Here is a 27,602-nt window from a genome sequence, read left to right as displayed (position 1 = left end):
AAGAGCTCCCCATTCTAAATAAAGTACAGGACGGTATTAGTGTTCCCCTTCGTGTTTCAGAGAAATATGCCCGGATAAATAAAATTGGCATAAAAGTAGATATAACCCAGGCAAGGTTATGAGAGGAGAGAGAGAGAGAGAGAAAGACAAGAGAGACCGGCATGTTAGAGGGCTGGGGGGGGGGGGTAGGGAGATGACAAGTGCAGTTAAAACAGCTTTTTGTGTAAATGAGACATTTTCCCTTGGAAAGAAAGAAGCCCTCGCAGCCAGACGCCCTGCATAGAGAATGAGAAGGGACGGAAGAGTGAGTAGATATACAGCAGAGCAGAGAAAAGAACAAAACACACGAGAGCGAAAGAGAGAGAGAGAGAGAGAGAGATGCAGAAAGTCTTTGATGTTAGCTACGGCGTAGCTTCGTCCAGGTTTTTAATCCAATGCAACCTGTCACTTGTTCCCTCTCCTCTCCTCCCCAATCCCCTTGTTCCTCGCTAGGAAGAGAACCCCTACGTCTCACATCCCCACTGTCCCACCCCTCATCCTCTATCTTTCTCTCCCCGTGCTTCAAACTCTGTCTAATTGCCTCTCCTTCCCTCTAACCTGCCCCTCTGCCGTAGAGCTCAGGATGTAGCAGGTCTCTGTAGACTGCCAGGGATCCGCGTGGACTTGATGTGAAAGCTTGGCCTTGTATCGCAAGGGCCCTCTCCCCCCCATGCATTAGGCGCCAGTGGTTCCCACTTGAGGGAAGGTCCCTGGGACATGGGACAAATCCTGGCGGACTGGCTGGGATACAGAGAAGGAAACAAAATGGAGGGCTGGGAGACCATAATTTGAACCCAAACGCACACCAAATTGCGGCACGGTGGCGCAGTGGTTAGTGCTGTCGCCTCACAGCAAGAAGGTCCTAGGTTCGAACCCCAGGGTTGTCCAGCCTTGAGGGGGGGGTCATCCCAGATCCTTTCTGTGTGGAGTTTGCGTGGGTTTTCTCCAGGTGCTCCGGTTTCCCCCACCATCAAAAAGACATGCATGCTAGGGGGTAATACTCCTGTCTGTGCCCCTGACCAAGGCAACGGAAAGAAGGACTGTGGTTGGTCCCCGGGCACTGCACAGCGGCTGCCCACTGCTTCGAGCTACACAGCTAGGATGGGTTAAGCGCAGAAGAAGAATTTCCCCAAGGGAATCAATAAAGCAGTAAAATAAAAAAATAAATTGAATGATTTTACTGCTGCATTATTAAATTTGTGCGCTGCACATATTTTCAAGGTTCACTTTGACGATCAAGCACCCAGACAAGAACAGTACACCCAGTAAAGCGTGTTGGTTCCTGCTATTGGACATGTAATGTGACCAGTGTGCTACTTGCTAAGACTGCAGCTTGCAGCACGAGGAGCCGGTCAGTCGAAGTATAAGCCTACTGGGGCTCGGAGATGTGGCGGTGCAAGTGTGAACGGGGGCCAGTGTGTGCAGTATTCTGTAACAGGTGGAGACGAGAGTCAGAGGGAGAAAGGGGGAGGTAGATTTTCAGTGTGTGTGTGTGTGGTCTCTCCCTCTGGCAAAAGCAAGCCTGCTGTTTCACCTCCACTCAGGCCCCTTTCTTAACCCACACCCCCCCCCCTTTTTTCCTCTCCCCATTTCTGACACTCATCCTCTCCCTTCTGCACTTCTTCACTCGACCACTTCATTTACCTTAGCCAGATCTCTTCCTCACTTTTTCGTTGCCTCACTTTCTGTCCCCCCCCCCCTTCCCTCACTACCAGCAGCAGTCTTCAGGCCTGCGGGTTGTTTCTCTATATTTCTGTGTTTGTTTGTTTGTTTCTTTATATGTGTTTACTTCACAACAGCTGGATTGGGTTCATAATTCTTCAGCTGGTCTCTGGGGCTCCTTCCTCTTGCTTCTTTTTTCAACTCCGCCTCATCACACTCACACTAAAGACACAGACGGAGAGGGAGAGAGAGATATGGGAGGGAGAGAGAGAGATACGGGGGGGGGGGGAGAGGTGTCGGCACTGCTGTATTTTGCTGTTATAATACACTGAGAGAATTAAGAGCAGGAAAGTGTGAACTCGGATGTGTTGATGAAGACTTCTGCAATTATGAAATCTATGAAAAGGATGCTGGTAATGTTTCACTTTGCCCCTGACAGAAGGGCCAATTTGCATGGCTGCAAGTGGGGCCACAGGTGTGGACAACCAAAGGCATATATACAGAATGAGATACATGCGAATCCTTGTACATGGTCTGTTATGTGTGTGCGTGTGTGTGTGTGTGTGTGTGTGTGGTTGTGACTGTGTGAGTGCAATGCTGTGATCCTTAATAAGTGCACTCACCGTACAGTACAGATTCGTACAAGGTAGAGATAAATACAACCCCAAACACACACACACACACACACACACACGTCCATATCCCTTGTTCTTTCTTTCTCCTGTCCTCCTACACATCCTGGCCCTTTCATGTGCAAAGCAGATGGAGTCAATTGACATGCTAATGAGACAAGGCTGCTTCACAGCGGTCCTGGAGCCACGATGCCACACACACACACACACACCCACACACACACACACACACACACACACACACAGACCTTTGTTTCTCTGTACTTGTGGGGACCCCTCATCCACTACATTCATTCCCTAGCCCTTAACCTTAACCATCACAACTACATGCCCAACCTTAACCCTGAACCCCAAGTCCTCACCCCAGAATAGGCCTCCTCCTCGTGGGGACTCATAAAATGTCCCCACAGGGTCGGTGGTTTCTGGTTTTTCTATTCTAATGGGGACATTTGGTCCCCATTAGGATGGAAAAACAAGCACACATACACACACAGACGCCAGAGAGACACACAGTAGCATCGAGATCTGCTTACTCGTGTGCATGTGTGGCACACCGACTCCCAACACACAAACATATACACGAGCACACAGCAGACCACTAGACAACCACCCACACACAAATACTTACAGGCACACGCCACAGCACAATCTATTATTGTGCACATCTTGTCGAGGTGTGCCTACACTGACAGAAAACACACCCAAAAGGAGACACACACTCGTGTTCGCACACACACAAAATCAAACACAAATACACACAGACAGACAGACAGACAGACAGAGCCCCATGTGACATTTTCAACTGTCTCCCATATCTTGCCCCCCCCCACACACACACATACATAAACACACACACACACACACATACCACACATCATGAGGGCTCCCGCAGTGTTGCCCTGAGCATCCTCTCCTTTCTTTTTACAAGCCCTCTTCTCTCCATTATCCCACCCCCAACACACCTCCTGAGAAAATGATTGGAATCAAGTTCAGTGTTCTCCCAAGAGACATCCCAAGGCTGTGCTTCACACACACGCACACACACAAACACACACACACACACACACACTCGTGCTCGTGTATATTTATGCGTCCACCTCTTCACAGTGTGTCGGTGGTCTACGCAGTTCGCCAGCCTCTCGTGATCAGATATGGAGGAAAGAGCGTTTAGATCGGGGATAGGAAGCAGGAGAGAGGAAACAACCTTGATGAGGGGAAGGGGAGGAAGGGGAGCGCGGGGGAACAATATACCATGGGTTATGAGGGAGAGCTCAAAACACAAAACGTGGCACGGGGATAGTAAAAAGGCCCCTGAATTACTTTGAGAAAATCTGCATCCAAAGCTAAGTAGGCAACGTGTACAACCTGTGTAAGATATGCAATTTGAGATGAGATGAATAGAATAATATAACAATATAATAATGATAATATAATAATGTAATAATTCTGATATTCCAATATTCTAAAAACATCCCATTTGTGATGATGATCTCAAGCCAGTGCCCCTAACACTGCTTTTCAGACACTGGAAAAACTGTGACATGAAACAAAACAGAAAGGCCCTCAGAGCTGTGAAAACCGGAGGTCTGGATAGGCTGTTAGAAGTGGAGGGGGATTTGTAACTAGAGAATTGTGGGGGCGTATGGAAAGATAGGGACACGAAAACAAAAGGGGAAAAGTGGTGGATAACAAACCTAGGGGGACTGGGGCCTACAGAGGAGAGCAGAAGAGCTGGGGGAACACAGGAAGTGAGATGGAGTGATGGGGAAACAGGGGGGGGATGCTGAGACGGGCACAGAGAGAAGTAGTGATGAGAGATAAAGAGAAGGTCCCTTCTCTGGGGGTTACATAAAAGGCTTCCCGCTTATCTCTATCGGCAACACTCCCTGGCATAGCATCGCACACACTGGCATATATTTGTCTGCAATCTGTGTGTGTGTGTGTGCGCAGTGTCTGTTCGGGCTGTGCTACCGTTGTGCTTCCACCTCCAGAGGCAGGGGGCTATAACTCCATCACCTCCCCGCCTATCGACTCCCTGCGGGGGGATCAATACTGGAATGATGGCCCTCCTATGTCTTCCCCATCCATCCGCCGAGCCATTGAGCGCATGTTAATGTTATGAATTATCGAGAGAACAGTTACTATTGATTGGCCGGGGATTATTGGTGGGTTGGCTAGCAGGGGGGGAAGGCAAGCCAGGTTTGGAGAAAGGCAAGCCAGGAGGGAAGGACGGGTCAAAATCTTCCAGCAATGTTTAAGTATCTACTAAGACTCCTGACCCCTAAACAGCCTAGGTCAGAGGTGGCCCGGAGGGCAAGGCCAGCTATTTGATGTCTGCCTTCCCCCACTGCTGTTGCTTGGGGTAACACACACACACACACACACACACACACACACACACACACACACACACACACACCACTGACCAAGTCCATTCGCACTATGTCACTGATCCTTTTTCACATGCTCGCTTATACACACAGATTGTTCTTTCAGTATCTCTCTCACTCCCAGGATGTTTTCTCTCTCAGCCTGACACTTGCAGTTTCCTGTGCACATTAGCAGTTTTCTTTACACTAGCATGAGCACTTCTTTACACTAGCATGAGCACTTCTTTACACTAGCATGAGCACTTCTTTACACTAGCATGAGCACTTCTTTACATGAGCATGAGCACTTCTTTACACTAGCATGAGCACTTCTTTACATGAGCATGAGCACTTCTTTACACGAGCATGAGCACTTCTTTACACTAGCATGAGCACTTCTTTACACGAGCATGAGCACTTCTTTACATGAGCATGAGCACTTCTTTACACAAGCACTTCTTTACATGAGCATCAGCACTTCTTTACACGAGCATGAGCACTTCTATACATGAGCATGAGCACTTCTTTACACTAGCATGAGCACTTCTTTACACTAGCATGAGCACTTCTTTACACGAGCATGAGCACTTCTTTACACGAGCATGAGCACTTCTTTACACTAGCATGAGCACTTCTTTACATGAGCACTTCTTTACATGAGCATGAGCACTTCTTTACACTAGCATGAGCACTTCTTTACACTAGCATGAGCACTTCTTTACACGAGCATGAGCACTTCTTTACACGAGCATGAGCACTTCTTTACACTAGCATGAGCACTTCTTTACACGAGCATGAGCACTTCTTTACACTAGCATGACCACTTCTTTACACTAGCATGAGCACTTCTTTACACTAGCATGAGCACTTCTTTATATGACCACTTCTTTACACGAGCATGAGCACTTCTTTACACGAGCATGAGCACTTCTTTACACAAGCATGAGCACTTCTTTACACGAGCATGAGCACTTCTTTACACGAGCATGAGCACTTCTTTACACTAGCATGAGCACTTCTTTACACGAGCATGAGCACTTCTTTACACTAGCATGAGCACTTCTTTACATTAGCATGAGCACTTCTTTACACTAGCATGACCACTTCTTTATATGACTACTTCTTTACACGAGCATGAGCACTTCTTTACATGAGCACTTCTTTACATGAGCATGAGCACTTCTTTACACTAGCATGAGCACTTCTTTACACGAGCATGAGCACTTCTTTACACTAGCATGGGCACTTCTTTACACTGGCATGAGTCAGATATGAGACATAGATATGATGGACAGATTATTTGTCTTGAGGGAAGTGACTGGACAGCTTTTGGGGAACGGCCAGTTTGTCCTTTCTCTATTACTCATTACCGTCTCTCCCTTTCTCCTGCCGTTTCTCTCGTTATATCTCACTTTGACCGTCTCTTTCTCTCCCCCTCTCGCTCTTCCATTTTTCTTTCCTCTCTCTCTCTTGCTCCCTCTCTGTTTTCAAATGATTGAAGCATGACTGAGGAGGTAAAGGTGAGGGGAGATTAAAGCCTGTACACCTGATACAGTCAAAACACAGACCTCCACCCCTCTAGGGAGTGTACAAACACACACACACACGCACACACATACACACACGCACACACACACAATCTCCAGTTTGTATGATTTGGAATGGTCCTGAATTTGCACCAAGCCCAAGGGAGCAGAAAAAGGACTTTCCCAGGCAAATGCCGAGCTTATTCAGCTCAGGAAAATTCTGCAGACCAGGAGGAGTACCATTCCTGTCTGGGAACATGAAAACATGGGATGTGTCATATGTGTTATTCCAAAACTGACCGTAAAGAAAATCCTTATTCTAAAACACACAAGAAAGCTTCGGCATGTTATCTTTCGGACTCGCGGGAGCTGTTGACAACCCACAAGCCACTTTCAGTTGATTTTTATGATTATATTCTCACCTCAATGATGTTTTCTCTTTGGATTTTTTTTTTCACATACAGAAACCATCTCTCATATCCATGACTTCAAGAGAAAAAAAAACAAAACTATTCCAGAACACATGTGGCCTTGAAGTAGCATGATTTAGTGATTAGTACATCCTATCAGCACAACACCATTCATCTCTTTCTATGCAAGCAGCAAACACTATGATACATCGCACTATATTTAGCCGATCCAACAAGACGGAGTACTTAAGGAAACATCTTGCTTGCCAGTGGCATGTTATTGTCCCACAAATATGTCCCAGTCTTCAAGCATGCTGCAGAGCAGGCAAATCACAAGGACAAATAGGGAGAAAGGAACTCTGCAGATCCCCCAATAGAGTCCTGATCTACTTCCACACGAATGGCAGCTCAATTGACATTACACAACAGGATTCACACACTGACTAGACCTGCTATTACTGTAGCTAGTTCTGCAGATCCCTCAAGTAGATGCCTTTTAAGGCCACACTGAGTATGCTAGGCTGACAACTACTTTTGCCTGCGAACATTGACTTCGTCTTCTTTTGGCTTATTTCCTGTTTCTCAGGGGTCACCACAGCGGATTTGACAGTTTCCATTGGTACTCTGTGAGGGCACAGCACCAATGGCAGCCGTTTAACCCGGGCCTTGATCAATCCAGTATGAAGCCTCGACCAATCCGGTATGGTCTTGTCAATCTGCATGCTGATTTGGCAAAACTTTACGTCGGATGCCCGTCCTGACACAATCACTAACCCTATGGACGGGGGCACAGGTGAAGTGCTGGATGCCATCCCAGTGTTCATGGACTTGCACCCGTGCCTGTCACCACACACGCAAACATTAACTGAATAGCACAATTAAGAGGCAAATGTAACCCTGTTAGAAAGAGATTCACGGGTGTTACGGTAGCGCAGCGGTCTAGTCCGTTGCCTACCAACATGGAGATCGCCAGTTCGAATCCCTGTGTTACCTCCGGCTTGGTCGGGTGTCCCTACAGACACAACTGGCCGCGTCTGCGGCTGGGAAGCCTAATGTGGGTATGTGTCCTGGTCGCTGCACTAGGGCCTCCTCTGGTCGGCCAGGGTGTCTGTCCGAGGGGGAACTGGCGGGGAATAGCGTGATCCTCCCACGCACTACGTCCCCCTGGTGAAACTCCTCACTGTCAAGTGAAAAGAAGCAGCTGGTGACTCCACATATATCGGAGGAGGCATGTGGTAGTCTGCAGCCCTCCCCAGATCAGAAGAGGGGGTGGAGCAGCGACCGGGAGAGCGCAGAAGAATGGGGTAAATGGACGGCTACAACTGGGGGGGGGGCGAGAATCCAACAAATAAATAAATAATAATAATCACAATAATGGGGCAGAGTTCTTCCCTGCACATCACAGTCCAAAGTTTAACTGGATGCTGCTCACAGGGGGACTTTTTCTTTGTTAAGTTACAGACGACCTCGGTCCAAAATTACAACGGGCCAACCGAGATTTGCCAAAAGCTTCATTCAGTTCCTTCAATCTACAAGCTGAGGACAGACTAGCCAGAGCAAAGACGGGCCAACCGCTGAAAGAACACCAACTTGGACAAGGGCCCAGCGTTACAAATCCTCACCATAACCTTTCAGTGATTTAAAATTTGCTTTGGACTGTCCATTAGGGTAGATAGCGGGGAAGCAAAATGCTGTTACTCGAGATATGCTCCCACTGCTTTTAAGTCAATCTTCTGACAAAACCCATTATGTTTCTAATAAATAAATAATTTTGGCAAGCAATGTTGAATGTACTTATGATTAACTGCAGAGACACTGTTCCAATAAATGATTAACTCGTCTGTATCGGCTCGCCACTTGAGGGTTGTTGTTTTACCTGGTACGGTTTAACCATTTCAAAAAAAAAATATTACATGCATCACTGTGAGTGTGGGAGGATGCAGTGTGCAAAATTTTTTTGAATCATTGTAATAATAATAATAATAGATTATATCTACTATATAGCGCGTTATCTTGATACCCAAAGCGCTAAAAAATCGTGAAACTGATTGTAAAACTGAGAAGAAAAAGGAAGTGAACTAACAGGCGCTCTGAACGAGGGAGAGGAGGTCCGTCATGGAAGTCTAAACCATTACCGACTTTAAAGTGTTCTTCACCCGCAGTCTATGGACACTTTCAAGCCATTGATCCTGTGTCTGAGTGTTGTCATAAATTAACAGCTCGCCGCTTTCTGCCTACGCATGCCTGACTATCCATATCTGGCTCATCTGGTCGCAAGAACACACATACATACAGACACACACACACACACACACACACACACATTTATGATACTAACAGCTGACCTGGGCCCTGATCATTTAACATTCGTCATAATATCATGTGTTTTGACTCGGCAAAACAGGCGTGCAACAGAGCTGCGGGCGTGGTGCTGGTGATGATGGTGAAACTGACGAAGGTGAGGACAGTGAAGAGAAGGAGGGAGACAGGATCCAGAGGGAAAGGCTAGCATCAAAGACAAAGCTGGGGGGGAGACAATAGTAGGATGCAGCGGCGCGGTGAGCCAGTAACGCTGATGAGAGAGCGGTGAATCCCTAACAACCCGTCCAGGGCGGGCCGAACCCCCGGGGGGGACCGCAGCGAAGGCTGCTGAGATGAATAAATAAAACGGCATTGATCTGTGCTAATGGGAACAGCCCAGCCGGGCGCAACGGCGGTTGCAGGGGCAGCGTGTAAAGGCCCTGCCCAGGCTCGGTAACTATCTCCTGAGGGGGAGAGGATGGGAGGAGCGTGGCCTCCATACCCCACCTGTTCCTGGAAGGAGATCAGTGCTCAGTGGCACCGGCATTTTAGAATAAATATTTCACGAGGCCTCGCTATTACTACTATGTTTTGAAGTTCTGACAGAAAGGCATTAGTAGATTAGTGCACGTTACGTGTGCATGTAGGGATGTGACCATTTCTGTGTACATGCACGGGATTTCCCTCCATATAAAATAGTGCATCTTGGGAAAATATTGCTGAAGGTGGAGAAAGCGGGCTTGAGAGACCCTCGACTGATCTGCAGCACTGAAAACCTTCACCTTACTGAAGTTTCCATTGTTTTAATCCCTTCCTTTGCCCGCTGACTTGGTTTAAAGTTCTATTATTGATAAAAGGGAAGTGAATTAACCCATCAGAGAAGGTATTCTGAACCAAAAAAAGCTAGAAAGGTGAGCCTAACGCATGAGCACGTAAGATGGAATTTGCTCAAGTCCAATAAACGGCAACTAACCAGTAAATATGAACCCTGAGAAACCAGTCCTTTATTATGTTCATAAACAGCGTGCAAGAAGGAACAGAGGGTTCAACAGGGGGCTCCTAAATAAAAGTTGTTGCGTTGCGAGGGCACATATATCAGGCGCTGGCTATAAAGTCTGCCCTTTAGGGTGGGGAGTAGTGGGAGTAGTTGACTCCTGTCTTCTGATAGAGAGCCCTATATCACTCAGTCCCTGGCCCTGCCACTCTTGCGCACACGCTCACAGCCTCACACCCTCGTAAATGTCACCTATTAATCTGGCCTCAAGAGCTGCTCAGTGCACTTGGCCAGCAACAGCCTGAGCGGCGGAGAGCGATGCTCAGCCGAGCACCCCAAGGCTGAGTTTTGGATCTGCACGGCGAGAAAGCAAACACACACATGTATTACATGTACACGCACATAGGCACAATCATACACCCTGATACACTGGCACGAGATCAACCTGCTACTCTTCCATCTGATCTGTCCTCCTTTTTTTTTTATAAGTAAAAAAAATAACTTTGCAAAAAACTTCACTGGCAGGATGGAGAGGAGAGGGGGGTATTTTGCAGGTGTATGCCCCACATGTCCCATCTCGAGTCAGTTAATGACAGCCACTCAGACTGCCTGTGGTTAATGTGTCTGCTAGCTAAACATTAACATTATGGTCTTTTTCTGGAGTGTAGGTACACCAAGGCTTCTACAACTACAGCTAGCTCCCCCCCCAGTCAAGCCCCTGTCAGGCCCTTAACACCACCACCACCGCCACATCCTTACATCCCAGGGTGGTTGACCCAAAGTGCCTGTGCCAGCTCTTTCACTGCAGTCAGACGAATAGGACAGCTCGGAGACTACTCGCCACCCTTCCCTTCTCTGTTCTCATCTCCCCTGTGGGATATAAAGCACCCCTTCTCCTCCTTTTCCTCCAGCCCCTCAAGTCTCACTTCCACACCTTTCTCGAAGCCCCATGAGGCACATGCGCACCGGGCCCTGAAATATAGACTGTCGTAATGGCCCACTAAATTAACTCCTTGTAAGCGCAGTTTTAGGAATGGCTGTAATTAGCATATAATAGGTGTGGGAGAGAAGCTAAAGGGCCAGGCCTGCCCTGAGGGCCCGAGGCTGGGGCCGCGGCCCCTCTCTCATCTCCCCCACTAATAGCACTGCAAAGTTCAGCCTTATAAACATGTCAGGGAGACGCGTGATTAAACGACACGGTCATTAGATAATGGATCCTGTACCTGTGGGCTGCCCATCACTCCCACATCAGGCAAGCTCAGCTCTACCTTGGCCTGCTTGCACACACACGCACACACACACACACACTCAGCCAAACAATCAGACGCACGCATACACTCGTGTCCTTTCCCTTCCTGCCTACCTCCCACTTCCAAAAGAGTGAGGGGAGGGAGGAAGGGAGAGGGAGCGAGAGAGAGCAAGAGAGAGAGGGAGAGAGAGAGAGCAAGAGAGGGGGGGAGGGAGAGAGACAGCAAGAGAGAGAGAGAGGGAGAGAGAGAGAGCAAGACAGATGGGGGGGGCAAGACAGAGAGAGAGGGAGCGAGAGAGAGCAAGACAGAGAGAGCGAGAGAGAGAGAGAGAGAGAGAGAGAGAGAGAGAGAGAGAGAGAGAGAGAGAGAGAGAGAGCAAGCCTATTGCAGAGTAGCACCCTGAGTGATGCAGTTCCAATAATTGCAGAGCCCTGCTTCCTCATCCAAGTGCCTTTTACTTATTTAAACTGTTTGCTTTAAGCGCCACTGAAGCCAATTAGGGGAGGCGTAATTCAATGGGGCAGGGAATGAAAGGGGGAAAATGGAGGAAGGGAGAGAAGCAAATGCTTCATCATCTTCCTACCCCATCCACTCTCTCGTTCTTTCACTGTCTCTTTCTCTCCTCGTCTCTCTCTCTCTTAATTTTTTTGATGGGGACTTGGCCCGCGGACCTGGCCTTTGTTTGCCCGTCAAGGCACTTCTGGAGGAAGACCTGCTGGACTTGCACAAACCACGAGGCTTTACAAACAGGTCATTAAATATAATGGTATTGCTCATGTTAACAAGCTGTCGGTTATACATCCATACATAAGTACAGACGCCGACACACACACATACACAACAAGCCTTACAGACACATAAAGTGTGTGTGTGTGTGTGTGTGGGGTCCTTTGGTTTCTTGCGGCCAGACAGGTAGACATGGCACTACAATGGACAGAATAAAGGATTCATATCCGAGCCAAGCAAACAATATGACTGAATATGCACTTATGGTACTGCAAAGTAGTTGGAAAATAAGCTATAAGAACCATTTCTTTTTTCTGGCTTTTTTCACCCCGACTGTACTTGACCAATTACCCCACTCTCCTGAGCCGTCCCGGTCGCTGCTCCACCCCCTCTGCTGATCCTGGGAGGGCTGCAGACTACCACATGCCTCCTCCAATACATGTGGAGTCGCCAGCCGCTTCTTTTCACCTGAGTGAGGAGTTTTGCTGGGGGTAGGTAGCGCGAGGGAGGATCACGCTATTCCCCCTAGGTCCCCCTTCCCCCGAGCAGGTGCCCTGACTGGCCAGAGGAGGCGCTAGTGCAGCGACCAGGACACATAGCCATGTCCGGCCTCCCACCCGCAGACACGGCCAATTGTGTCTGTAGGGACACCCGACCAAGCCGGAGGTAACACGGGGTTTCGAACCGGTGATCCCTGTGTTGGTAGGCAACGGAACAGACCGCTACGCCACCCGGATGCCCCGCTATTATAATAATTTCAATTACATCAAAATATTTTTGGTGATAAAAAAAAAAATATTCATGGCTCATGAAAACACAATCTAATCGCGAGGTCACTTGTAGGTCACACTTGCGTGTTCGCAACATAATGAAAACAAGTGGACTACCATGGTATGAGCTGAAGTGGTAAAAAGGTGAAGAATGACGGTTCGCCCCGTCTGCTAATCAAGGGGATGAAACTATCGGAGGAGATGCAGCACTTGAGGCTGGGCGGGACAGGTAGCAAGAAACCACGCTCAACCACTCAATCACATCCGCCTTCATATCTATCTCCTTCAGACATCTCGCCATTCTTTGGCTGCTTTCAGATTAATAAGAAGGCACAGCTGGTGGAGCTACGCAGGTCGGCCCAGACCTTCACTCATTCTAACAGTCGTTTAATAAATGTGATTGCAAATGGAACTTGTCACTTGCACTGGGGAGAGCTGGCTAGTCAATAACCTGGCTGGCAGGTGCCTGGGGTCACATATAAGTCAAGGAGTGATGGATATGTATCCAATAATTGATGTAGGGCAGCCGTTATTGTCAGTTTGGCTCCTGCCTCTATTGCTTATTAAAAGCTGTTGGCCTTAAGTACCAGCCAGCCAATTACTGAGGGAGTGAGGTGACTGTTTAGGAGCCCGAGAACCCGAGGCGAAATGTAGAGAGAAGAATGGGCAATTCTTTTGTTATTTCACGCGTGCCTGTGTGTGTGTGTGTGTGTGTGTGTGTGTGTGTGTGTGTGTGTGTGTGTATGTGTGTGTGTGCACGGATGTGCTATCGAAACTCTTAAGCATTTATTTTTTTCAGTGTGCTTCCTCTGCCTCAGCGTGGCTCTTTTTCATTGTTGTAACTAAGTGGTTTCCTACGAAAAAAAGTCACCCTCACTGTAATAAGGGGGGGGGGGGGGGCCACAGGGCACATGGATCGGAATCGGGCAGAAGAAGTCCCGTCTGTCATCAGGTCAAAATGCAGCCATTCTCCCTCTCTCTCTATTGTATTTTTGACCTTACAGGTTATGTCAGACCCTGAGAAAAACACAAGATAGAAAACAATGTTCCTTCAGCGTGACCCCTTGACCTGGATCTGCACTTACTAAGTTATTAATGAACTGGCAAGTTTCGCCACTTCCCCTCTCCAGTTTCAAGGTTCACTCATCCGGAGATGAACTCGTATGTTGCGTTATTGTCCCTGTCTCGGAGTGCCGCAGGACTGCGACGGGGCCCTGTGGGAACCGCGTAGGAAGATACTGCGTTGACTTGACCCTCCCCACCCCCCCACCTCCCACCCGGGTCAACAGAGTTTAAATCCTCGCTGAATACCCAAGCATCGAACCTCTAACAGCCCGTGTGGCAGAGCGGCGGCGGCACCCCCCCCCCCCCCCAACGCCGTCTCTTAGCAGGGAGAAAGCCGAAGCGAGAGCCGTAATAACGTGCTTTGCCGCGGGCCCTCGCCCCCAAGACTGAGGGGAGCGTGGGGGGGGGGGGGGACTTTGGATGTGACCGCGGCGTGTAGTAAATTGTAAAAACTCAGAAAGAGCTGCTGAAGCAGATTTCTGACATGTAGGCGCTGCTTTTCAGCTCTGATCAAAGGGTCCGCCGGAGCAGCGGCTGATAACCCAATCAATTCACTCCTTTTGTTTTTCGCTGAATGATGCACGTTTAGCGCTAACCTCCAGGCGAAGAATGAAGGCAAGAAAAGGGGGGTGAGGGGAGGGGGGAGAAAAAAGAGGGGTGGTGGAGAAAGGGGTGGGGGAGGAGAGGGGGGGGTTGTAAAAGGAGATGGAGAGAAGAGGAAGGGGATGTAGGAACTGCATTTGAATACCAGGAAACGTCCAAAACGCGAGAGGGAGAGTGAGTGAGAGAGAGAGAGAGGAAAACAAAAAAAAAAAGATTGAATAAACTTAGCCAAGTGTTGGTGAGTTTGATGGGTTTATAGAAAGGCATTAAGAGGTGCTGCGAGGGATGTGACACGGATGGGAGCCGATTAGAATATGAAATGTTTTAGTGGAGAATGGAGTAGAAAGGCAGGGAGATGGAGGGGAGATTAAAAGATTACCTGTCTTCTGCTCGCGTCCTTCAGGAGCCAAGCGACTGTCTGGCAGACTGAGAGCCCCCCTGCCTACAGAAGACAGTCAATTGGAGACAGAGAGCAGGGAGAGAGCGAGAGAGAGACAGAGAGAGGGGGGGGGGGTAAAAAGAAGGCAACGAGAGACAAAGAATGCGAATGAAAAGATGGAAACTGACTTTCGTAAAGTCAGGTGGGCAGGGAGCGATAATGACATGGGGGAAATACGCCGATCATTACAGTTTTCACAGCGGCAATGATAAAGAGGCTCCTTAGACGTCAATCAATCAATCGGTCAGACGATCAATCAGGCCGTGTTTAGTAGGCATGGCGTCCTCCTGACAGGCGAGCAGGAAGGGGTGAGAGAGGTTTTACCATGTGAGACATGAAGAGGCGAAAGCCAGACACCCAGCTCTTGGGGGGAAAAAAGGATGACAGGGATGGCAGGAGGAAGCATAAAATGTGACAGGACGAGAAACATAACTGATATTCAAATGTCAGAGAAATACAATTCAGTCTTTTTTTTACTCTGACATGGCCTGACGCCGTACTGAAAGGATTCGTGACTCGGTCAGTTTGTCAAGTATAAACTTGAAAATGACCCAGCATCATACCGACATGTCATCCGTCTTAGCTATGTCATATCTATGGAAGCTGTAAATTTGCGCACAGCTAATATCTTGAGTTTTCTTTTAACTTTCATTTTTACATTCGATTCTGCCTCGAGAAATATTGGTAGGACCCTGTCGTCACTGACTGAAAGATATCTTGTAAAATATCCGCCGAAAACGAGTCCCTCACATTCTTTCTCTTTCACTGTCTCTCTTCTGCTTACTTCATCTCCTCTCCGTATACATCCTCTTCCATCTTATGCCTGCAGTTTCAGAATTCATACCACAGTTCCCTTTTCTTTTCGGGAACACAGCTCAAGGCTGCATCTATTCTTTAATGCTGTACCTCAAGAAAGAGCCATGCCTAAAGAAAGAGGCGCTATCCAAGGTCGGATAGACTTCCTGCACAAGTGAAATACTCTAAACTTAGTCAGTGATGTAAATAGATTTACAATCTAGAGTCCATGCGACCCCCAGGTGGTCATTTGAGTGGGTCCCCAATAGAAAAAAAAAATTTGACAAATTATAGTGTTAAACTCACATTTGATGTGATATATAGTTATGGTTACATTCATGTATGTGCTGAAAATGTATCTGAAATTTAAACGAATAAAATCCAAAATCTGAAAACTTTATTTGCAAAACACTGTCACATCATAACATACTACAAGATTCAAATAAAAGAAATAGTGTCTGTAGCAACATACCAAAATCAATTATCAAATACGAGAGTATGGGGCGTTTGGGTAGTGTAGCAGTCTATCCCGCTGCCTAACAACACGGGGATCGCCGGTTCGAATCCCCGTGTTACCTCCGGCTTGGTCGGGCGTCCCTAGAGACACAATTGGCCGTGTCTGCGGGTGGGAAGCCGGATGTGGGTATGTGTCCCGGTCGCTTCACTAGTGCCTCCTCTGGTCTGTCTAGGCGCCTGTTCGGGGCGGGGGGGACTGGGGGGGAATAACGTGATCCTCCCACGTGCTACGTCCCCCTGGAGAAACTCCTCACTGTCAGGTGAAAAGAAGCGGCTGGCGACTCCACATGTATCAGAGGAGGCATGTGGTAGTCTGCAGCCCTCCCCAGATCGGCAGAGGGATGGAGCAGCGACCGGGACAGCTCAGAAGAGTGGGGTAATTGGCCAAGTACAATTGGGGAGAAAAAGGGAAAAACTAAACAAAAAAACAAGACAGTATAAATCTTGATGATACAAAGCTAAAATTCTGTCTTTTCTCTCCATGGCTGACACAGACTCTAATACATGCATTTGTTTCATCCAGACTTGATTACTGTAATGTTCTGTTTTCAGGTCTGCCACATGCTCGTACTAAAAGTCTTCAGCTGGTTCAAAATGCTGCAGCTAGAATCCTAACTAAATCTAGGAAATTTGACCATATTACCCCAATTCTTGCCTCTGTTCATTGGCTTCCTATCCATGTTAGATCAGACTGAAAGGTGCTTCTGCTGACTTATAAAATCCTAAATGGGCTTGTCCCCTTTTACCTGTCTGATCTCCTTAAACCTTACATTCCATCTCGAGCTCTTCGGTCTCAAAATACAGGGCTCCTGTGTGTACCCAAAGTTAAGAAGAAGTCAGCTGGTGGCAGGGCCATTTCCTGTTGGCCCCCGTTCTTGTGGAATAACCTGCCTGCTGCCATCAGACAATCAGAGTCTGTTGAATCCTTTAAATCCAAACTTAAAACTCATCTTTTTGCCTTAGTCTACAATTAGTTGCCTTTAAGTTGAGTCACAGTGAATTTACCAACCACTGTTCTGCCAACAAGATTATAGCATATAGATTATTGACAATTGCAAACTGTTCTCTTCTCTTATGTCTTTTCTCTCCCTCTGAATGATGTCTTCTCCTTTCTCTTCTTCTGCGTTTGTGAATGGTGTGATGTGAGTCTCCCTTGTCTGCACGTGCAGTCTGTCCTCCTCCCAGGTCTCCATGGTGATGGTGGTCACCACCTGGACACTGCTTCGCATCCCCCTCCTCACATTTTATTTTTACATAGCTTATAAACCCATATAATTTTGTTATCCTGTTTCAATGTTATATCCTTCTCTCACTCAGACAAAACACTAATGTGTTTTGATTTTTTTTTTTTTGGTCTACACAGTGATGGTGGTCACATGACTCGGGTCCTGGGCTGTTCTGGTGGTGTCTGGACACTGTCCGGCATCCTCCTCATCATATTCTTCATATATTCTATAATTCCATTATAATTCTGTTAACCTCTTTCAGTGTTGTATTGTGTAAATTGTGTATACACAACATCCATTGCACGTTGTCCATCTTGGGAGAGAGATCCCTCCTCTGTTACTCCCCCTGAGGTTACTTCCTATTTTTCTCTCTGTTAAAGGGTTTTTTTTAGGGAGTTGTTCCTTATCCAATACAAGGGTCTAAGGACAGGATGATGTGTTGCTGTAAAGCCCCCTGAGACAAATTTGTAACTTGTGATATTGGGCTATACAAATAAAATTGACTTGACTATAACATGTATGAACAAAACATAATTCAACTAAAAACAAAATGTGTCTAGAGCACCATAGTAACACCAAAATGAATTATACTGCACTGCATTAAGCCTTAGATCAACCCAGCCACTGAGGATGCACAAGCCAGTGCATTCATAATGCTGGTCCCAAGCCTGGATAAATGGGGAGAGACGTGTCAGGAAGGGCATCCGACAGAAAACCTTTGCCAAATCAAATATGTGGATCATAAACCAGATTTCCATACCAACTCGGTTGAGGCCTGGTTTACCAACGACCGCCACCGGTACTGTTGGCCAACAGGGTGTTGGTGGAAACTATGCAACTGTTGGGCGACGGAGAAGGAGAGAAGGAGGGCATGTCCAAAGGCAGTATGAGAGGAGGAAGGGTAGGAGTGTGGAGGTGAGAGTCGGAACTTTGAATATTGGCACTGTGACTGGTAAAGGGAGAGAGCTGGCTGATATGATGGAGAGAAGGAAGGTAGGTAGATATACTGTATGTCCAAGAGACCAGGTGGAAGGGGAGTAAGGCCAGCAGCATCGGAGGTGGGTTCAAACTCTTCTACCATGATGCGGATAGGAGGAGAAATGGGGTAGGGGTAATTCTGAAGGAAGAGTATGTCAAGAGTGTGTTAGAGGTGAAGCAAGTGTTGGACAGAGTGATGAGTATGAAGCTAGAAATCAAAGGTGTGATGATGAATGTCATCGGTGCATATGCCCTGCAAGTTGGGTGTGAGATGGAAGAGAAAGAAGAATTCTGGAGTGAGTTGTATGAGGTGGTGGAGAGTGTAGCCAAGAAGGAGAGAGTGGTGATTGGAGCGGACTTCAATGGACATATTGGTGAAAGGAAGAGGTGATGACAAGGTGATGGATCGGTATGGTGTCAAGGAGAGGAATGTGGAAGGACAGACAAACGGCTGTGGTGAATACATATTTCAAGAAGAGGGAGGAACAAAGGGTGACACAGAAGAGTGGAGGAAGTTGCACACATGTGGGACTATATCTTACACAGGAGGCACGATCTGAGAGGGATTGGAGACTGCAAGGTGGTGACAAGGGAGACCATAGCTAGGCAGCATCGGATGGTGGTCTGTAGGATGACTTTGGAGACCAAGAAGAGGAAGAGAGTAAAGGCAGAGCCAAGGATCAAATGGTGGAAGTTGAAGAAGGAAGACTGTTATGTGGAGTTCAGGGAGGAGTTAAGATAAGCACTGAGTGGTAGTGAATAGTTGCCGCATGGTTGGGCAACCACTGCAGAAATAGTGAGGGAGACAGCTAGGAAGGCACTTGTTGTGTCATCTGGACAGAGGAAGGAAGACAAGAAGACTTGGTGCTAAAATGAGGAAGCACAGCAAAGTATACAGAGGAAGAGGTTGGCAAAGAAGAAGTGGGATAGTTGGAGAGATAAGAAAGTACACAGGTGTATAAGGAGATGTGGTGTAAAGCAGAGAGAGGTGGGAAAGGCAAACAAAAAGGAAAAGGCATATGGTGAGTTTTATGAGCAGTTGGACACTAAGGAAGGAGAAAAGGGCTTGTACCGATTGGCTAAACAGAGAGACCGAGCTGGGTAGGATGTGCAGCAGGTTAGGGCAATGCAGGATAGAGATGGAAATGTGCTGACAAGCAAGGAGAGTGTTTTGAGAAGGTGGAAGGAGTACTTTGAGGGGCTGATGAATGAAGAAAATGAGAAAGAGAAAGAAGGTTCGATGATTACAGGATAGTGAATCAGGAAGTGCATTGGATTAGCAAGGAGGGCAGCTATGAAGAGGATGAAGAGTGGAAAGGCGGTTGGTCCTGATGACATACCTTTGGAGGCATGGAGATGTTTAGCAGAAATGGCAGTGGAGTTTTTAACTAGATTGTTTAACACAATCTTGGAAAGTGAGAGGATGCCTGAGGAGTGGAGAAGAAGCCTACTGGTACCGATTTTCAAGAATAAGGGTGATGTGCAGAACTGTAGCAACTACAGAGGTATAACGTTGATCAGCCACAGCATGAAGATATGGGAAAGTGTATTGGAAGCTAAGTTAAGAGGAGAGGTGATGATTAGCGAGCAGCAGTATGGTTTCATGCCATGAAAGAGCACTATAGATGCGATGTTTGCTTTGGGACTGTTGATGGAAAAGTATAGAGAAGGTCAGAAGGAATTACATGGTGTCTTTATGGATTTAGAGAAAGCATATGACAGGGTGCTGAGAGAGGAGGTATGGTATTGTATGAGGAGGTCGGGAATGGCAGAGAAGAATGTAAGAGTGGTGCAGGATATGTATGAGGGCAGTGTGACAATGGTGAGGTGTGCGGTAGGAATGACGGATGGTTTCAAGGTGGAGGTGGGATTACATCAAGGATCAGTTCTGAGCCCTTTCTTGTTTGCAATGGTGATGGACAGGTTGACGGCCGAGATCAGGCAGGAGTCTCCATGGACTATGATGTTCACGGATGACATTGTGATCTGTAGCGAGAGTAGAGAGCAGGCTAAGGAGAGCCTGGAGAGCTGGAGGTATGCACTGGAGAGAAGACGAATGAAAGTCAGTAAGAGCAAGACGGAATACATATCCGTGAACAAGAGGGAGGACATTGGAATGGTGAGGATACAAGGAGTAGAGGTGATGAAGGTGGATGAGTTTAAATACTTGGGGTCAACTGTTTAAAGTAACAGGGAGTGCGGGGACATCCGAGTAGCATAGTGGTCTATTTCGTTGCCTACCAACAAAAGGATCGGCGGTTCGAATCTCCGTGCTACCTCCAGCTTGGTCGGCCGTCCTTACAGACACAATTGGTCATGTCTGTTGGTGGGAAGCCGGATGTGGGTGGGTATGTGTCCTGGTCGCTGCACTAGCGCCTCCTCTGGTTGGTCGGGCGCTTGTTCAGGGGAGAGGGGGAATAGCGTGATCCTCCACAAGCTACATCCCCGTGGTGAAACTCCTCACTGTCAGGTGAAAAGAAGTGGCTAGCAACTCCACATGTATCAGAGGAAGCATGTGGTAGTCTGCAGCCCTCCTCAGACTGGCAGAGGCGGTGGAGCAATGACCGAGACAGCTAGGAAAATAGGATAATTGGCCAAGTAAAATTACGGAGAAAAGGGGGAAAAATGAAAATAAATTGACAAAGGACAGAATTAGGAACGAATACGTTAGAGGGACCACTCAGGTTGGACGGTTTGGAGACAAAGCAAAAGAGGCAAGATTGAGATGGTTTGGACATGTGTGGAGGAGAGATGCTGGGTATATTGGGAGAAGGATGTTGACTATGGAGCTGCCAGGGAAGACGAAAAGCGGAAGGCCAAAGAGGAGGTTTATGGATGTGGTGAGGGAGGACATGCAGGTGGCTGGCGTGACAGAGGAAGATGCAGAGGACAGGAAGAGGTGGAAACAGATGATCCACAGTGGCGACCCCTAATGGGAGCAGCCTAAACTAGTAGTAGATTAAGCCTTAGCTCATCGGTCATCATCAACATGAATGACAGTGGCCACGTGAGTTTATTTCACAATACGAAGTTTGTAGCCTTGATTGTTGAAATGAAATCTGTGCGGCATAGCTCAGGAAGTAGAGGGGGTCATCTAGTAATTGGGAAATCGCTGGTTCGATCCCCGGCTCCTCTAGAGAGTGTGTCGAAGTGTCCTTGAGCAAGACACTGAACCCCTAACTGCTCCTGATGAACAGGTTGGCACCTTGCATGGCAGCCTCCACCATCAGTGTATATGTGTGAATGGGTGAATGTGCGGCAACATTGTAAAGCGCTTTGACTGGTCAGTAGACTAGAAAAGCGCTACATAAATACAGTCAACTTACCATTCAAAGTAGCATATCACGATGATTGAACAAGGGCTCTCGTCTGTGACCGGTGGCGAGGATTTTTTTGTTTATTTCTATGATTTCAACACGAATTTGTTGTTCACAATGTAGCTTTATCAAGGACAAAGTAGGGTGCATCCCGTGGACCTGTCGATAGTGAGTTTACTGCATCCTTTCAGATTTTAATGCGTCAGAGACGCAGGACGAAAGGGTGAGATTGCGGATACAAGCGGCTGAAATGAGTTTCCTCCGTAGGGTGTCTGGGCTCAGCCTTAGAGATAGGGTGAGGAGCTCGGACATCCGGAGGGAGCTTGGAGTACAGCCGCTGCTCCTTCGCATCGAAAGGAGCCACTTGAGGTGGTTCGGGCACCTGATTAGAATGCCTCCTGGGTGCCATCCTTTGGAGGTTTACCATGCATGGCCAACTGGTGGGACACCCCAGGGTAGACCCAGAACTTGCTGGAGGGACTACATGTCCAGTCTGGCCCGGGAACGCCTTGGGATCCCCCAGGAGGAGCTGGAGGGCGTTGCTAGGGAGAGGGACGTCTAGAGTGCCCTACATAGCTTGCTGCCACCGCGACCCGACCCCGGAAAAGTGGCTGATGATGAAAAAAGAGACATAGGACATGTACCTATTTACATCACTACTTACTCTATGTATGCACTCTGACGCCTGTGGACTTACTACAAACCAAGAGGTGAAGCTGTTAAAAAAAAACATTTATACATGTTTGCACCACTCTGATTTGTATGAAATTTGGTATTGAAGCCAAATCCTAACATTTACTTTGTACTGCAGTTTTGTACGTGTAAAAGCAAAATAGCATGAACATATTATGGCAGTGATGCTAATGAACTAGGGTTACCTTGCAAGTACCACATATGTGTGTTGCTTATCGTAACCCATTAGATTTCCAGAAAGTCTCCGTCTCCTGTGTGTATTATTAACTGCGTGGTGCTGGCCTGCTCTGACGGATGGGGATTAAAAGACGCTAATGTGCGCGCGTGGGCCGCTGACCTTCCACGGAGATTGACTTTACACCAGTGGAAATGGAAGCCAGTAAATCAGCAGGCTGCCGCTGCGCTCATCCCGACGCATCACTCCCTCTGACACTGTCGGGCCAGACAGGAGCACATTAATCACAAACAAAGGTCTTAACACTGTGCTGTAGGTATCGCCGTGGCCCATCCATTTATCCATTTAGCACCGACTTGAACACACATGGGCACAGACAGAAATGATCAGAGGCACATGCCTACGCCACGCGTGTCCGCATAAACATATACTCATGTGCGTCCGCAACACAAAAACACACACACACACACACACACACACACACACACACACACACACACACACACACACACACACAGTATAAAACGACATCTGATCCATTAATTGTGTTTTTTGTTTTACAATAACACACATTTAAAGGGGAAGTTTGGGACTGTTTCTCATACTATTACTACCTTTGCAGCAATCCAATTTAATCTAATATGTTGCTAACGATGTATTTCTTTTGCAAACAGAGGACTGCAATTTGTTGGTTTCTGCTGTGTGTGTGTGTGTGTGTGTCAAGATGAGTCTTTTGTTTGTGGTCTCTGGCAGCTCAGCCTACGCTCGTTAGGGGAGAGAAGAGGAACATCTGTGATGAATTTCACTTTGGACTGAATGAGCTCTGGCACAGCAGAGGGCCCATGACAAACTTCCTGCACGTGTTAATGTGAGGATGAATTTGGAGCCAGTCAATTGTGACACACAGACGTGCACACACACAAACACACACAAATTCACATACAGTTAAATTATGTGAAAGTAAGGCTGTTGTGATACAAACACTTTGGAACAATAAGTAGAAACATGCACGTAAACAGGCTAGAGAGAGAGAGAGAGAGAGAGAGAGAGAGAGAGAGAGAGAGAGAGAGAGAGAGAGAGAGAGAGAGAGAGAGAGAGAGAGAGATAGGGAGATCCAGAGGATACTCAGGTCTTCAGAGAGGGCTTGTGAACAAAGATGTTCACCATTTGAATACAGCTATACAGTATGTGCTGACCAACTTCCCTTGCTAAAGGTTGTGTGGTGTGTGTTTGTAGCAGCAAACTGCTCTCCTGGCAGTGTTTGCTGTATTACTGGTAGTGGAGTGGTTCCACAGTGGTAGTTGATAGAACTCATTCAGCCTTATTGACCAGTGAAGGGTCCCATTGAGACCGGAGTCCCTTTATGGACTAACCCCACCCCCCCAAGCCCTTCACCATACACAAGCTACTGGCTAGTTGGGGCCAGGGGGTATTAACCTTCCTCCAGGTCAGGCCCCTGACTAAATTGGGCCCACCCTAGCCCACTCCACGGCCAAAGCGTGGCCGAGTCCACTCAATACCCTTTTAATTGCGTTGGGATGGTTTGCGGCCTATCGATTAATACGTGTATTTATGTCATCCCAGGCCTCGAGGCTACATTGTATTTCTGTGTGGCATATTCATTTATTTACCTTTCCGTCCCGCCCCCCATGCATCATCCATATATCTATCCATCTCTCCTCCGAGAGTACTTCAATTCAAGGGCTCCCATAATTACTGCAGTCCTATAATTGAGTGCTTTGATTTAGGATTTTTCTGTTCCCTCTCCTCTGCTGCCGCCATCACTCGCCCCACGCCTCTCCCAATGAAAGACAGCGGGATGAGATATGGAAATAGAAAAATGGGCGATGGGGAGCGAAAGATACCCCGCCCCTCTTCTTATCAGAATCTACTGTCGCCGTCATCCGTAAGAGGAGGGGCGAGTGGATAATTACTGAGGCAGATTCATGCAAATCGATGCCAAATTAAAGCATTAAATAGCCTTTTATCAGCTTTTCTTTTCCAAATTGAAGGTGATAAAAACCCATTTGAGAAGAGGGGAAAATGGCCCCAGTCTCTTCATTTAAAAAAAAGAGGGGATTGTAATTATGTTAACACCAATAGAAACTAAAATTTCTTTTCTTAACGCACTCACTCATTCATAATTAATTAATTTCTCATAAAAAAAAACTGGGCAGGAAGAACAATGCCGGCCTGGGTCTCTCTCCTATGAGAATATGAGGGGGAGCAAGAAGATATTGTTGAGTATTGTGTTAGAGGGCTCATTTCCATAAACTGCCTTCCTCCACCATTCAGCCTTACTTTAGGCTTGCCGTGTCTGCCTTGGGGCAGCGATGGGAGAAGCTTTTTTTTTTTGGAAATAAAAGGTAGGTAGACATGAACTGGAACCAAAAAAAAAAAAACAGAGAAAGACAGACAGAGAGGGACAACAGAGACGGACGAAAGGAAAAAAGGATGCCCTTGACCATAAAGTTTAAGGCCGTACCCATGTCCTGGGTACGACGTTAAACTGCAACCGTCGGGTTGCAGTTTAACCCTTGGGTTGTTGTGAGGAGGGTGTGTGGACACACAGCAGGACTAAAAACAAAACCCGTCAAAGGGCAGATGAGTTCTTCTGTGAACCAATGGCCATCCATACCTGGGGAGGAGATAGAGACCACCGGGTACTCCCCCTACTGAAACACAATGATGACTCAACCTGTTGAGGCATCAGCTGTGCTCCTACGACCTCCATAGGTTATAAACTGATGATGATGATGATTGACCATAAAACATTTCTGACCCTAAAAAGAAAGAGTGATGGACTTCATATTTTATCCTTAGCCAACATTGTGTTCATGGGGTCCATTTCCCAAAACTCAGAGTTCCCTGTATGTATGTGTGTCACGGCCAGTTATGGCAGATTACTTCCACAGTTCAAGGCCTGAAACTTAACAAGAAGCCGATCTTCCGAGAGAGTGAAAAACACACAGCGACGACAGACGGACACAACAGAGATAGTACCGCCCTACAGTAAAAAACAACGTAAGGCTCGGACGTACTTTCTGAGTTCCACATCCACGGACAGCTGTGGACTTGTACCGGCCGCGCGGACGCTCACCCAGTTCCATTCATTCTAAGGTCTGGTGTTCCACGCACGCACATTTCCCCATCCACACTCCACTCCAGTTGGTGGCGGGAATGGACCATAACGTCGTTTTGTCACTTTTGTCATCACTTTTGACGGCAGGCCTTTTCATCTCTCCCAAGAGTTTGTGTGATTTCCTGCCAGGAGTTCCACGTCATTTGGCTGTCTTTGTATTCCCTCAAAGACGAATTATACGAAAGTGGGTAACGGCGGTTCTCCTCGCACAATCTCTCTTCAAAACAAGCATCCATTTTGTTATCTGGAGCATGCACAGTTGGCGCGCTTGATATGCATACAGTCCGCATGATCACAAATTTTAGCACAGGGGTCCACACAGACCCATGGGCGGATAACAACATTTAGGTCACAAGGACCAAAGCAACCCCTCGCGGACACGGAAAATATGAACTGGCCTTTAGAGAATGACTGCCTGTCACAACAGTCACCTCAGGGCCCTCTTTTAATCTACTACATTCCCAACACCTTAGGTACAATACAGTCATCCTAACATCAACAACCCCATTCCGGCAACCCCCCCACCCCCCACCCCGGTGACAGGACAGACCAAAAAACAGCTGGGGGAGTTGGACTTGAGGGGTTGGTGTGTGGTGGGCTTCAGAGAAAGATAACCTGTCACTCTACAAAGGTTTTTTACCCTTCAAACATGCGCAGCACATGTACATACATCAACCTTTGCACCGTAGCCACGCTGACGTGTGATGTGCAAGTGCTCAAGATCACGTCTCAACTGCCGTGCGCCCGCGTCACTCATCCTCGTCAGTTTTACCCCACCCCAATGAAATATTGGCGCACTGGCATGTAATGACAAAATTCACTTGAAACATGTAGAGAAAACTCCATACATCGTGGGTTTTTTTTTGTAATTCTTAAACAGACACACACACATACATGTGCAAACAGAGAGATATGCACAAAGAGACACACCTGCTGGGTTTGGCTGAGCAGCTGTTTTCTGTTTTCTCCTTCTTCTTTTTTTTTGGTGGTGGTGGGGGGGTTTACAGTTACACCCCAGTTGACCTGTGTTTGGAGTGGGTGTTGGTACTAGTGCAGAGTCGCTACACTGCTAATCCTGGCTAATGTGCTGTTGACAACAGCCCAATTACACAGGACTCCTGCTGAGAGACAAGAGGGGAGGGAGGTAGAAGCTGAGGCAGAGATACAGGGAGAGGACACAGGGAGAGGGAAGGTGCTTTTGAGGGAGAGGAGGGGCTCTAAAGGCAAAAAAAAGAGAAAAGAGCAAGATGATGAAGAATGCAGCGGGAGAGTGCAAGAGAGAGGGAACGCAAGAAGGAGGAAAGAAAAGAGAAAGGGTACAACACGGAGGGCAATGGGAAAGAGTGAAGGGGAGATTGTGAATTCGTGTGTGTTTGTTTGGATGGTGCGGTGGCGAGGTGTGGTGCTGTGCAAACACAGGCCTGCTGGGTTGAGAGACAGAGAGAAACAGAGGCAGACATGGTGGAGCTGCAGGGAGCCTCATTATGCTCAGCAGGAGCCCCTCTCTGCCTCATCACTTCTGGCTGTATGGGTAACAACCAGGCCTACTCCCGCTAATGCCACAGCATCACACACCCCACACACACACACACACAGACACACACACACACACACAAGCTGAGCTGGTTGTCTCTGAGCTGAATGGAAAACCATCTGAACCACCAGTTAATATTCTCTTTCTTCCCCAGTCGCACTAAAATGTTCGGCGGTCTGTAATGTACTGACGTTTTGGATGGAGGCATCTTCACATGACACGTTCATAACTGCACCTTACAGTCCAGCATTCAAGCTGATTTAAACTGGGCAGACACTGTAAGAGTTGAGCCCAATTTTAGCCCCAACTTGGTCATCACTGACTCATTTTAGAGTCGGGCCAAATTTCCGCCTCATCAGCTGTCGTTTCATGTGCAGTTTGAGGGGGATTGCGATGCCCGATTAATTGCCTGAACGATCAACGATCTGGCTGTCAGATAA

General features: G+C 47.5%; 1 long non-coding RNA gene across 1 annotated transcript in view; it reads right to left on the bottom strand.

Moving 5' to 3' along the window:
• The window catches only part of LOC130108274 (uncharacterized), a 95,309-nt gene extending 87,642 nt beyond the window's left edge, over nt 1-7,667 (bottom strand). The window contains exon 1 of the long non-coding RNA XR_008809866.1: nt 7,630-7,667. This is a non-coding gene — a long non-coding RNA (uncharacterized LOC130108274). The remainder of the gene's footprint in view (nt 1-7,629) is intronic.
• Nucleotides 7,668-27,602: the final 19,935 nt, after the last annotated feature.

The sequence above is a fragment of the Lampris incognitus genome, chromosome 2, assembly GCF_029633865.1.
Source record: "Lampris incognitus isolate fLamInc1 chromosome 2, fLamInc1.hap2, whole genome shotgun sequence".
In the NCBI taxonomy this organism is placed as follows: Eukaryota; Metazoa; Chordata; class Actinopteri; order Lampriformes; family Lampridae; genus Lampris; species Lampris incognitus.
The sequence above is the reverse complement of the archived record's forward strand: the minus strand, read 5'-3'. Positions and strand labels throughout refer to the sequence as shown.